The 11,408-nt window shown below is 43.1% G+C and overlaps 1 pseudogene; it reads left to right on the forward strand.

Moving 5' to 3' along the window:
• Window positions 1-240: 240 nt before the first annotated feature.
• Window positions 241-3,546, forward strand: LOC123160806 (disease resistance protein RGA5-like; annotated as a pseudogene).
• Window positions 3,547-11,408: the final 7,862 nt, after the last annotated feature.

An 11,408-nucleotide genomic window follows, 5' to 3' on the forward strand; every position in this document is an offset into this window, starting at 1 on the left:
CTTCATCCCACCTTCCCAGGTACACGAACTAATTGGTCACCATAATTGTTCGTCTCACCAGGAAATTTTGGTTTGCTGGGCTTTACTTGGCAGCTTGGCTTCCACGAAGCTTCCTAGCAATAACCGAGGCATTGCTTAGGCACGTCCCATTCCCATCCTGAAGACACGCCCATCCACACGCATACACACCACGCTCCTCCATGGCTCCATCAACCACCACCTCACCGGCGCCTCGCTCTGCTCACAACCATTACTCCTCCATCAACCACCACCAAGCACCAGCATGGCACTTGTGTAGCGGCCAGAAGAGAGGGAGATGGTGGGCTTGGGCGTGGGCGTCGGGACGGGGGCGTTGGGCTCCGTCATCGGCAAGCTCGCCACCTTGCTCGGCGACGAGTACACGATGCTCAAGAGGGTACGCAAGGACATCGCCTTCCTCAAGCGCGAGCTCCGCAGGATGCAGATCCTGGTGGACACGCTGGCGGACATGGAAGAGCTCGACGAGCTGGCCAAGGACTGGAAGGGCAGCATGCGCGACCTCAGCTACGACATGGAGGAGTGCATCGACCGCTTCATGCTCCGTCTTGGGAACGGCGACGCCAGGCCCAGGTTCGTGAAGAGGACCGCTCGCGGGCTCAAGGCGTTGTTCGCGCGCCATGGCATCGGTACCCAGATCAAGGAGATCAAGGCCCGCGTTGAGGAGGAGAACCTACGGCGGCAGAGGCTAAATCTCGACAAGTATATTGTAAGTCCAACAAGGACCGTGGCGATAGATCCCCGGTTAGCTGCGTTCCACGGGGTGGCCAAGGGCTTGGTGGCCATTGACGGCCGCAGGGACCAGGTTATCTCTTGGCTGCTGACGGAGGAGAGTGAGGAGCTGAAGGTGGTGGCTATTGTTGGAGGTGGGGGTCTGGGAAAAACCACCCTCGCCATGGAGACCTATCGCAAGATTGGAGGTAACTACCAGTACCGAGCTTCGGTGTCGGTGTCGCGCACCCCTGATCTCGAGAAGCTCTTGAAAGATGTCTTGTCTCAAATTGATGAAGCTGCATTTAGTAAGTGTCAGTCGGAGAGGTGGGAGAAAGATCAACTAATCCGTCAGATCCAGCGGATCTTGACAGGAAAGAGGTATAGTTTCTTCATCCATACATGTGATTAGCATTTGATGATATGTTAATTGTATCCTGACACAACCAGTTAATTCTTGTGATGGCTTGGATATGTTAATTCTATCTCAGACAAAATCAGTTGCAAATTTGTGTTAGTGAGCTTAATTAATAGTGTAACATTGCCTACAGGTACTTTCTTGTTATTGATGATATATGGATAGAACATCACTGGGAGATTCTAAGAGCAGCTTTTCCCGAAAATAACAATGGTAGTAGAATAATTGCTACTACACGCATTACCAAGGTAGCTAAGTCATGTTGTTCCAACTCCGGTGATCAGCTCTACCAAATGCCACCTCTGAATGATGTTGATTCCCGAAGACTGTTCTTTAAGATAATTTTCCACTCGGAGAACTCCTGCCCTATTCAACTACAAGATGTTTCAGCTAGGATCTTAAAAAAGTGTGGTGGTCTGCCATTGGCTATAATTACCATTGCAAGTTTGCTATCCCATAAACATCAAAACCCAAATGAATGGGAGAGACTCCATGATTCCATTGGTGCTGGTCTTTCATATGAGAGTGGCGGTGATGGAAGAGATATGCGACATATATTGTTACTTAGTTACTGGGATCTTCCACAACACTTGAAGACTTGTCTGTTATACTTAAGTATATATCCTGAGGACGAGGAAATCTTGTGTGAAGAATTGAAATGGAAATGGATAGCTGAAGGATTCATTGCAACAAAACGTGGAAATTTGTATCAAGAAGCGGATAGTTGTTTCAATGAACTTGTCAATGAACTTGTCAATAGTTGATGATGTTGACAGTTTTGAAGAGAAATATTGCCAGGTTCATGATATGGTGCTTGACCTTATTATATCTCTGTCAAATGAAGAGAATTTTGCCACTGTTTTAAACGGTGTCTCCAATTGTTTGCCAAGCAAGATCCGTCGGCTCTCCATACAATCTAGTGGGCTTGAACAGAAAGGGGCAATCCAAGCCATCACAAGAAGCAAGCTACATGTTCGCTCACTAAATGTGTTCGGAGAAAGAAAGCAGATACCCCCACTTGTGGACTTTCAGTCTTTGCGCGTGCTTGATATATGTGGGGACTATTGGTCATGGGAAAACAAGCATATAAGAAATATTGGAAGTTTCTATCAACTGAGGTATTTGAGAATTAAGTCTGGAGGAATGACAGAGCTTCCTGAAGATATCGGAAAGCTACAGAATTTAGAGACTCTCGATTTGCGGGACTCTGGAATTAGAGAGCTGCCATCAACTACAGCCCGACTACAGAATTTGGTGCGCCTATTTGTTTGCAAATACTGTGTGTTGTCTGCAAATATGTTTGGGAGCATGCGAGCCCTGGAGGAAGTGTATATTTGTAAAGTTGACAACCCTGAGAAATTTTTGGAAGAGCTTGGACATCTAACAAAATTGAGAAAGATCACCATGAATGGATCATGGACTGAATGCTACAGAGAAAAACTGAGTTCATCTCTAAAGGGGTTGGGCAATGACAACATTCAATATCTTTATACTGGTGGAGAAACAGGAGATTATCTGTTCAGGGATCCATGCTGCACCATTCCGCACCTCCAAAATCTTAAACTAGCGTTCTGCATGAAGAGGGTTCCCAAGGGAATGGCCTCCCTAACCAACATCCTCCAATTAGACATAGCAGTCACACTATTTGATGAGGAAGGTCTCCATATTCTTATGGGTATGCCTTCTCTGGCCAATCTCCAGCTAGAAGTATGGGATCAGTCGGCTGGCGTCTTGACTGTAGGTAGTAACGGATTCAAGCTGCTAGAGCTGTTCCACTACACAATTAGGGCACCCAAAACAGCGGGTATAAAATTTGCAACAGATGCTATGCCAGCACTCCGATGGCTCTATCTTTGCTGGAGAGCCTATCCTGTCGCGTTCTGGAATAGTGACGTTGCTGACATGGGTTTCGAGCATCTTTCAAGCCTTGCTGACCTCCGGGTCGAAATTGATTGTTATCATGCAACTCTGGAGGAGGTGGAGACTGTGCAAGGTTTCGTTGAAAAAGCAATCGCTTTGCATCCCAACCGTCACAATCTTCAGCTCCGTCTCCGTAGAGTATGTGAAGATTTCATTATAGCTAATGAGGAGAGAGAAAAGGAGAAGGAAAGGCGAAGGAGAGCAGGTGACGGATTGTAAGAGGTATACATCTTGGCCCGCTGGTTAATTCATTCATTTGCACTGCATCCTGTGATTTACTGATCTGCCCCTCTTTCCCTCCTCCGCAGCAAGAAGAGCAAGTGATGTGAGCTACACGTTTGTTTCTCCAACTCTGTGATCAGCCACCGTATTTATGTATTGCCATGTGTTGTTGTAGCTTGAACCTTTTGTTACATTGTGTGTTTGTATGTAATAGGGTAAGTTTGGTGCATCAGGTTTTTCGTCCCATAGTTTGTATTTGAGTACGAGTGCAGACAGTGGGTTTTCCTGATGCGCATCGAAACCATAATCTACTTTCTTCTTCTGTTCGCGGGCTTGTTGTTGTTTCCCTTTTTCAAGTTTCTCTTGCCTGTATCTGGATGATTTGAACTATTTATTCGAATCTTATAAGCTACTGTATTTGGAAAAGGCAGGGTTTTTATGTTTGAGCAATCAACTTAACTGAACCGGCTGTAGTTGCCTGGAAATGGCTGGTTCAAATCTCTGAATTTCAGGAGCACCTTGATCAACAGCTTCAGTTTGTATATATACAGTATATACTAGCTGAACTGTTTGATGTTGGTATACATATGGATGCTACATTGATATTTGATTGGTGGGCACTGTAGCTGGGAAGGCCGGCGGATGGTGAAGGTGAATTGCCCGGAGAGTGGCAAGTAAAGCAATATTGTTGCCTGCCGCATTGGCTCATGCGGATGGATTTTTGAGTACATGATCACAGGGCGCCAGAGGCATTTTGGCCTGCCTTTGTTCTCCTTCAACACATAAAGCAGCCATGAAGAAAGAAAAATGAAAAACATCAGAGTCAAAATATGCAACGGCAGAGAACGACTGATGAAAATATGTAACTGAAGTTCAAATGATGGTGAAGCTGACGTTTACTCCGACTCATTGCGGAATGCTGCGTCTAGGCGAGGACTGCATATAACGGCAGCAGGAAACATGACCAGCTTTTCTTCAGTTTTGCCATTGTTCCCCCGCCTTGTGCCAAACAAACCTCTACGCATTACTGTCACAGTGGGTACAAACGGTGCTTCCAAATTAACAGGCACCTAAATTTTAGCACAACTAGGAGAGTCTTCAGGTTGAGGCAAGGATCTGAAAACGTGCAGTTAAACTGAACATTGGTAGTTTCGGACCAATGCTTGCTGTTGGCGCTGCCACGGCGTAATCGTGCAGGCGTCGTGTGTATATATAGCATCGCCGTTTAGACATTCAGTACCATTTCGTTTCCTGGTTTAATAATTAGTACTACTATAAGTAAAACGTTTCCTGTTCGTTGGTTCCAAAGAAACAATACGGGCCTGGAATCGGAGGAGGCCATGGAGGAGAAGAAGCCAGCGAAAGCTGGAGATATGGTAAGGATGCATCTGCCCATAGCCCATAGAGATGCAAAATTATGACCTCGACGCAAACAAGATCGAGAAATCCCCTCCTGAGATTGGAAGGTGGATCCCCTCCGCCTCATCTCCGATCCCTTCTCCTACTTTTTTTTTTCGAAACCGTACACCCGAAGGCATACGTTACTTGTATTCATACGAGTAGGAAAACAGTACAGCCATACGAGTACACGTACGAATACAGATACAGAAAGACATAAAGGATACAGGCGGTGTTGTTGCAGCCAGAAAACAAAGCCCCATACATAATACATAGGGAAAATAGTCCATGGAGACCTTCCTCGGAATTGCATGCTCGGCGCCCCAAATCCCTGTTGAGGATGAATCACCGGAGTAGACGCCAAATCTTGAGCAAACCTGGAGCAGGAGAAGCTCCTTGCCACATAGGCGTTGATGAACCGCATCATCCACCGATTCCACCAAATCGGATCTAAAGCCAAATCAGACATCGGCCGGAGGCGATCCCCATGCCGGGGATGCTCCCCAAGCTGCTCCTGCACCGGATCCGGGGACGATGCCAAATCAGCTCGAAAGAGATGACCGGATCCCTCTCCCACAAGCCACCAGCCTTGACAGACTAAACCACCCTTGTCCCTGCACGAAGAGCCGGCACCGCTGGAGAAGGCCGACGAGCCAGACCACCATCGCGCCAAAAGGCAGGACCCCACAAGCCCCTCGCCAGCATTTGCCACAACGCCGACGAGCCGGAGCCAGAGCTGGGGGACATTATTTCGATGGCGCATCGACGATTGCTCCGTCAATACATCGGCGCTGAAAACCGAACCTGGGGACGACGCCCCGCACCTATATACATGCCGCGCCCAGATCCAAGGTTCCCCTAACCTCCAGCCGCCCTGGGGGCCGCTGGGGGCGAGGGAAACGCTCAGGAGGGCCGGCGGAAGAACGAGCACGCCGGAGTCGCCGCTGATTCGGCTCCTCTGTACTGTAGACACAGGAAAAAGGACGAGAAAGTAATCGCCCTACTTATTATTTTTTCAAAAGCACTAACGCCCACACGTGTGGGTGTTAGCCAACTCGCCCACACGCCTTCATCACCGTCTAGCGCTTTTTGCACGAATCTTGACATGAAAAGACTGAATTTATGTGCCACGTAGGACAACTCGTGTGTGTGGCGTGTGGGGGAGTTCGCCCGCACGCCGTTTTTCTCTCCGCGGTCAATGGTTTGCCAGTCGGGGCGTGCGATGAAACTGCTATCGCGCCCGCACGCCACGCACCACTTCTGTTCCCCATCTCCCACGACTGCCCATTCTCCCACTCTTGCACACCCAAGCTGTCATTTGCCATGTCTTTGAGGGGTACATGGCAACTGCCCTATTTGTAATTGTAAACAGATGGCAACTCTCGTTCACCCGAACATGTTATTGTTGCCACGTCTATTTATAGCGCTACACGGCAATTGTCTAGTGTTAGTAGGTGGCAACTCCTAAAGATACCACCATCGCCCACATGCCCGTCTCCTCTACCACACACTCAAAGCTATCAGTTGCCATGTGTTTTTGTAGGGTACATGGCAACTGCCTCTAGCGTGCTTGTAAGCAGATGTCAACTCTCTTTTTACCTGAAACATGTTTTGCCATTTTTTTTAGTGTGGCAACTGTCCAGTATTAGTAGGTGGCAACTCCTAAAGTTTTTCAAATCATGGTAACGGTAGTAGATCAGACCATACATGGCAACGGCTACAGTTGCCCAAAAATGGCATCCGACACTTGACCTAAGATGGCAACTGCAGTTGAGCAACCATGGCAACTGTAGTTGTCCGGTATGGCAACTGTAGTTGTCCGGCATGGCAACTGTAGTTCAGCAACATGGCAACTGTAGTTCAGCAACATGGCAACATGGCAACTGAAGAGGGTGTGGACCAGGCAATCGCGACAGGACGTGTGGTTACTGACACGCGGGGCGTGTGGCTCGCAGGCGGGAAGGGGCGACGACCGAGACGGGTCGTGCGGGCCGCGTGCTCGCTCGCCCGTACGTGCTCGTGTGGGGCGATCGTGCTGCATCGGACGTGCGGGTTGTGGCTGCGCGCGCCCGGACGCGGTCGTGCGGGCGGGGTCGTCTTCGTGCCACACAGGACGTGCGGCACAACCACCCGATACACCTCACGTGTGGCAGTTATCGGCATCCTATTTTTTTGGAGGCATCTGTTCTTCTACTTCTGCCTCTCCCTACCGTCAGGCTCGACTCTGGCGTCCCATGACGTGGACCGCAGCCCATTAGCAAAGCGCGGGCATGTTTTTCCTTTCTGGTTTCTTTCGGGTGTCTGTTTTTTTCTTTGGTTTTCCATGGATCAATGTTTGTTTTTGCATAGTAATACGTGTTTCATTAATAACACAAAGATTCAGTTACAAGCCACGTAAAAATCGACATTACAGGACTGAAAAGATAGGATAATTATATGCAGAAAAACAGCGCCTGACCCTCTCCACTAAGGAAAATGAGACAAATCACCTATTCACCCGAGCTCGACGCAGCTCCATCGTTGATCGGCAGCTTTACGGACCTTCAAAGTATTTTGGCTGAAGCAAAACTACTGCGGTCGAAAGAATCAGACCGGGGCAACGTGTCCCCGGACATGCCATCGAACTCCAGATCTGACACCCCCGCATGACTACAACGTCGGAGGTGGAAATGATCAATGTGTGAAATGAGTGTTCCCATGGCTTTTGTGTATTTGTATAGTATTTCTTTTTCGGTCCTCTCGTTTTAGGGGTTTTTGAGTTTTCCTTTTTTTTACTTGTTTTCTCATTCCTTTTATTCTATCCTTGTTTCTTTTCTCCTTTTCCATTTAAAATCTTTCTGTTTCCTAAAAAACCATAAAACTATTTTTATTGAAAATTATATGTACATTTTCTTTATAAAATACATGAAAGTTATAAAAATATGAAAACTTTCATGTCTTGACATTAAAAAAACATGTAGTTTCTTTTTGTCTCATGATTTTTTGATAGGTGGATTTTAAAAAATGCACGAATATATATGAAATTTTGTGAGCATATTTTTCAATGTCATGAATATTTCTTAAGTGTCATGAAGACATTTTAAATGTACGAACATATTTGTAAAAAACGCATGAACAATTTATAAAATGTCATGGACATTTATTAAAATGTACAAGTATTTGTTATATTTTATTAACCTTCTACTAAATGCATGAAACCTTTTTAAACTAATAGAAAACTATGTGAATCATTTTTAAAAACTACATGAAAATATTATCGTATTTCTACCAAAGTATACTACTCCCTCTGTTCCTAAATATTTGTCTTTTTAAAGATTCAGATGGACTACCACACACGGATGTATATAAACATAGTTTACTGTGTAGATTCACTTATTTTGCTCCGTATGTAGTCACTTGTTGACATCTTTAGAAAGACAAATATTTAGGAAAGGAGGGAGTAATACTTACTAGTAGAAGGCACATGCTATGCACTTAGGCTCTTAGTTAAACTGCAAAAATGATATGCATCTTTACATGATAAGAAAATAGCAACAAACGATCTTGAATGAGAAGTTTTCTAAACACCAACGCGTGAGGGTGCAGGAGGTCCGCAGGTGTAGTGCGTGGACAATTCCAGAAGAATCCTGCATAACTCGTTTTGGCATGTGAGCGCATGAAGTAAATCCTAGAACACTTCCGCTTCGATACACCCCCCGTAAACACATCAAAGACTAAGATTATGCCACACCCCTTCATATCAAAAGGCAGGATGGTCTTTTCTTAAAGTTTTTTTAGCAATTGGTCTTTTGCTAAAGTACGTCTACGTCTCGTCGTATGCAAATTGCACAGATGCTGCGCCGGCCCATTAAGCTACCAGGTTCAATATAAGCGCAACCTAAAAATACAGGGAAAATGGATAGATTGTGAGGATTTGAACTCAAGACCTCCCACTAGACAACACATGCCGATAGCCAAGAATTTTAAAATGCCGAATAGTTTTGGAATTTGTGAACAAAATTTGAGAAATTTTATTTTGAAAGAGTACAAATTTTCGAAACACAAACAATTTCCGAACATCTTTCGAAACATGAACTATTTTTAAAATTTATGGTTTTCTTTTTTGGGGGGTTTTGTTTGTCCCACTTTCCTTTTCTTTTTTATATTTTATTTTGAGCTTAATTATATTTTAATAAAATCATGAGCTATTTTTAAATCATGAACCTTTTCTTAAATCCATGAACTTTTCAAATACGGAAATATTATTTTAATATTGTGAACTTTGTTTTCAAATTTGTGAACGTTTTTACACATCCAAGAACTATTTTCAACTTTATGAACGTTTTCCAATGCATGGGATTTTTTTTTCAAATTCGTGAACATCTGTTTTTAAAATTCATGATTTTTTTCAAATCCATGAATGCTTGGGTAGGGCCAACAGGCACCCGACAAGAGAGATGCCATTGCCTAGTTCATCTAAAGGCTAAGATTTTTTTTCTATAGATGAATGACCCCAACTTCTTGCAACAGCCTGACATGGATATATGAAACATCCATGCCAGGTTTAAACAACTTCCAACACTGTTCGCACGTTGTGACACGCCTGCCCATTTATCAGCCGTTTTCACCAAGAAAACTCTAGAAAATGCAAAACTTGTTAAAAATACAAACAATTTGGCACGATGCTTTGAATTTATCATAGAAACCAGTGGAAAAAAATTGGAAGGCATCTAAAGTAAAAATAGTAGGAAGGCTCGAGCTTGCCCATTTTTGAATTTAGTATTGCTCACATTAAGGCTTATCCATGACAGATTACCACACTCAGATGTTTAAGTTGGACAAATAGCACAGTGGGTATCATCATTTAGCCTACAATTTTGCATCTTCTCCTGCAATTTCAGTGTGCGAGTAGTTTCACTCCAAATTATTCTACAAACTATTTAGGGACCGGAGATATTATTCAGCTCTTAAAGCAGGTGAATAGAACTTTCAACAAACCTTTCTTTGTTGATGTTGTCATTGTTGCATGCTGGCACATTTCATAACAACGAAATGGTTTCATTGTCAACTCTCAAGGACTAAGGTTTCTTAAGTAGTTATCATCTAAATATTAGTTGGTAATAAACTTTTGTGGGTGGCGAAGTCATGAAGATACATGCCCCATGTTGTCATCATTTAATTATTTTGAAGTAGTCATCATCTAAATATTTGTTTTTAAATTTGTTTCATCATTTTAAACACAAATCCAACTGTGGGTGGGGGGGAGGGGTTGTACTTCCCTTTTTTTTTATCATCGCTATGCTGAGTGCAACACAGCACCCAATTTTGAAATATTTAATGGAAAACATATTGTATTTGGTTTGGTGCCATCGTTCTATGTAATTGTTACAAAGACGTGATGTTGGGTAATATGAAAACTTATTGCTGGGAACTTGTGAAACTTCAAATTGTAGGCGGGAGGCCACAAAATAATTGTTGGTCCGAGACATGCATTGTGCAAGAAGACGAGACAAGATGATATAGATATGATTATGCATCAAATATTATATCTACAACATGTTGATTGCTTTTCCATCTTTGGGGTGCTATTGTTGTCTTAGGACTTTCATGTGAATCTATGATTCTTTTTTCCTGGTTTCTACATGGAGTCGGGTCATGCGAGTTCATCCAACTGTTCATGTACAACTACGTGCCGCATTGCAATTTGCATGTAACCTTGCTTCAGGAGAGGAGAATTGGGTGATGAACTTGCTATCAACCTGGTTATGAACTACTATGTCTATTCCTAAATAGATAGGATATCAGAAAGCATGCACTCTAAATTTGTCTCATGCAATAAAAAGAGTATTCATATTGTTTTCTTGAGTAAAGAAGGTATTCAAATTGTTTGGGTGAAATGTACGTGAAAGGAATATTGATTTACGAAGAATGATATTTCAAATTATGTATGCCAAGAATTAGGTACTATACACTTCGTGTAAAATTTAAAATTTTCAATAGAGTTAACCTATTATTTTTAGGGAAGATTATCCTATATATGATTACATGTGTTAGCCGAGATGTGCAATGCAAGCTTACTAGTGTGACAAAAGTTCATGGAATTGAAAAAGTTCATCAGTTTGGAAAAAGGTTAAGAATTTGACAAAAAAATCACAAATTTGGAAAAAAAGTTTGCAAAATAAAAAGAGTTCACAAGTTTGATAAAAGTTTGCGAAATTATAAAAAAAAGTTCATCAACTTGCAAAAAGGTTAAGGAATTTTTTAAAAAGTTAAAAAAATTTGAAATTTTTTCATGAAATTGATAAAAGTTTGCGATGTTGAAAAATATTCATTCATATGAAAAAAGATCACAGATTTAAAAGATAAGTTCACGGATTAAAAAATTGTTCACGAATTTAAGAAATTGGAAAAAGAAAATAGAAAAATAAGAAGAAATAAAGAAAAATAAACCGAAGAAAAAGAAAAAAAGAAAAACAGACAGATAAGATACACAACAAGTAGTATAAAAGAAGAAGCCAGGCACAACAAATCCGCTGTCCTAGTTGGTTACTGGAGGTAGATATAAACCAAGAGGTTGGGTGTTCGATACTGCTCACCCACTTGTTTTTTGAAGCTTAAAAAATAATAAAATAATAAATGGGGAGGCCCAGGATGGAGGTGGGACCAGTTGTCTGATGGGCCGGCGGATCTTGTACGTATAGCTCGTATGCGTCACATAGGGAGG

Source organism: Triticum aestivum, chromosome 7B, assembly GCF_018294505.1.
Source record: "Triticum aestivum cultivar Chinese Spring chromosome 7B, IWGSC CS RefSeq v2.1, whole genome shotgun sequence".
NCBI classification, from domain to species: domain Eukaryota; kingdom Viridiplantae; phylum Streptophyta; class Magnoliopsida; order Poales; family Poaceae; genus Triticum; species Triticum aestivum.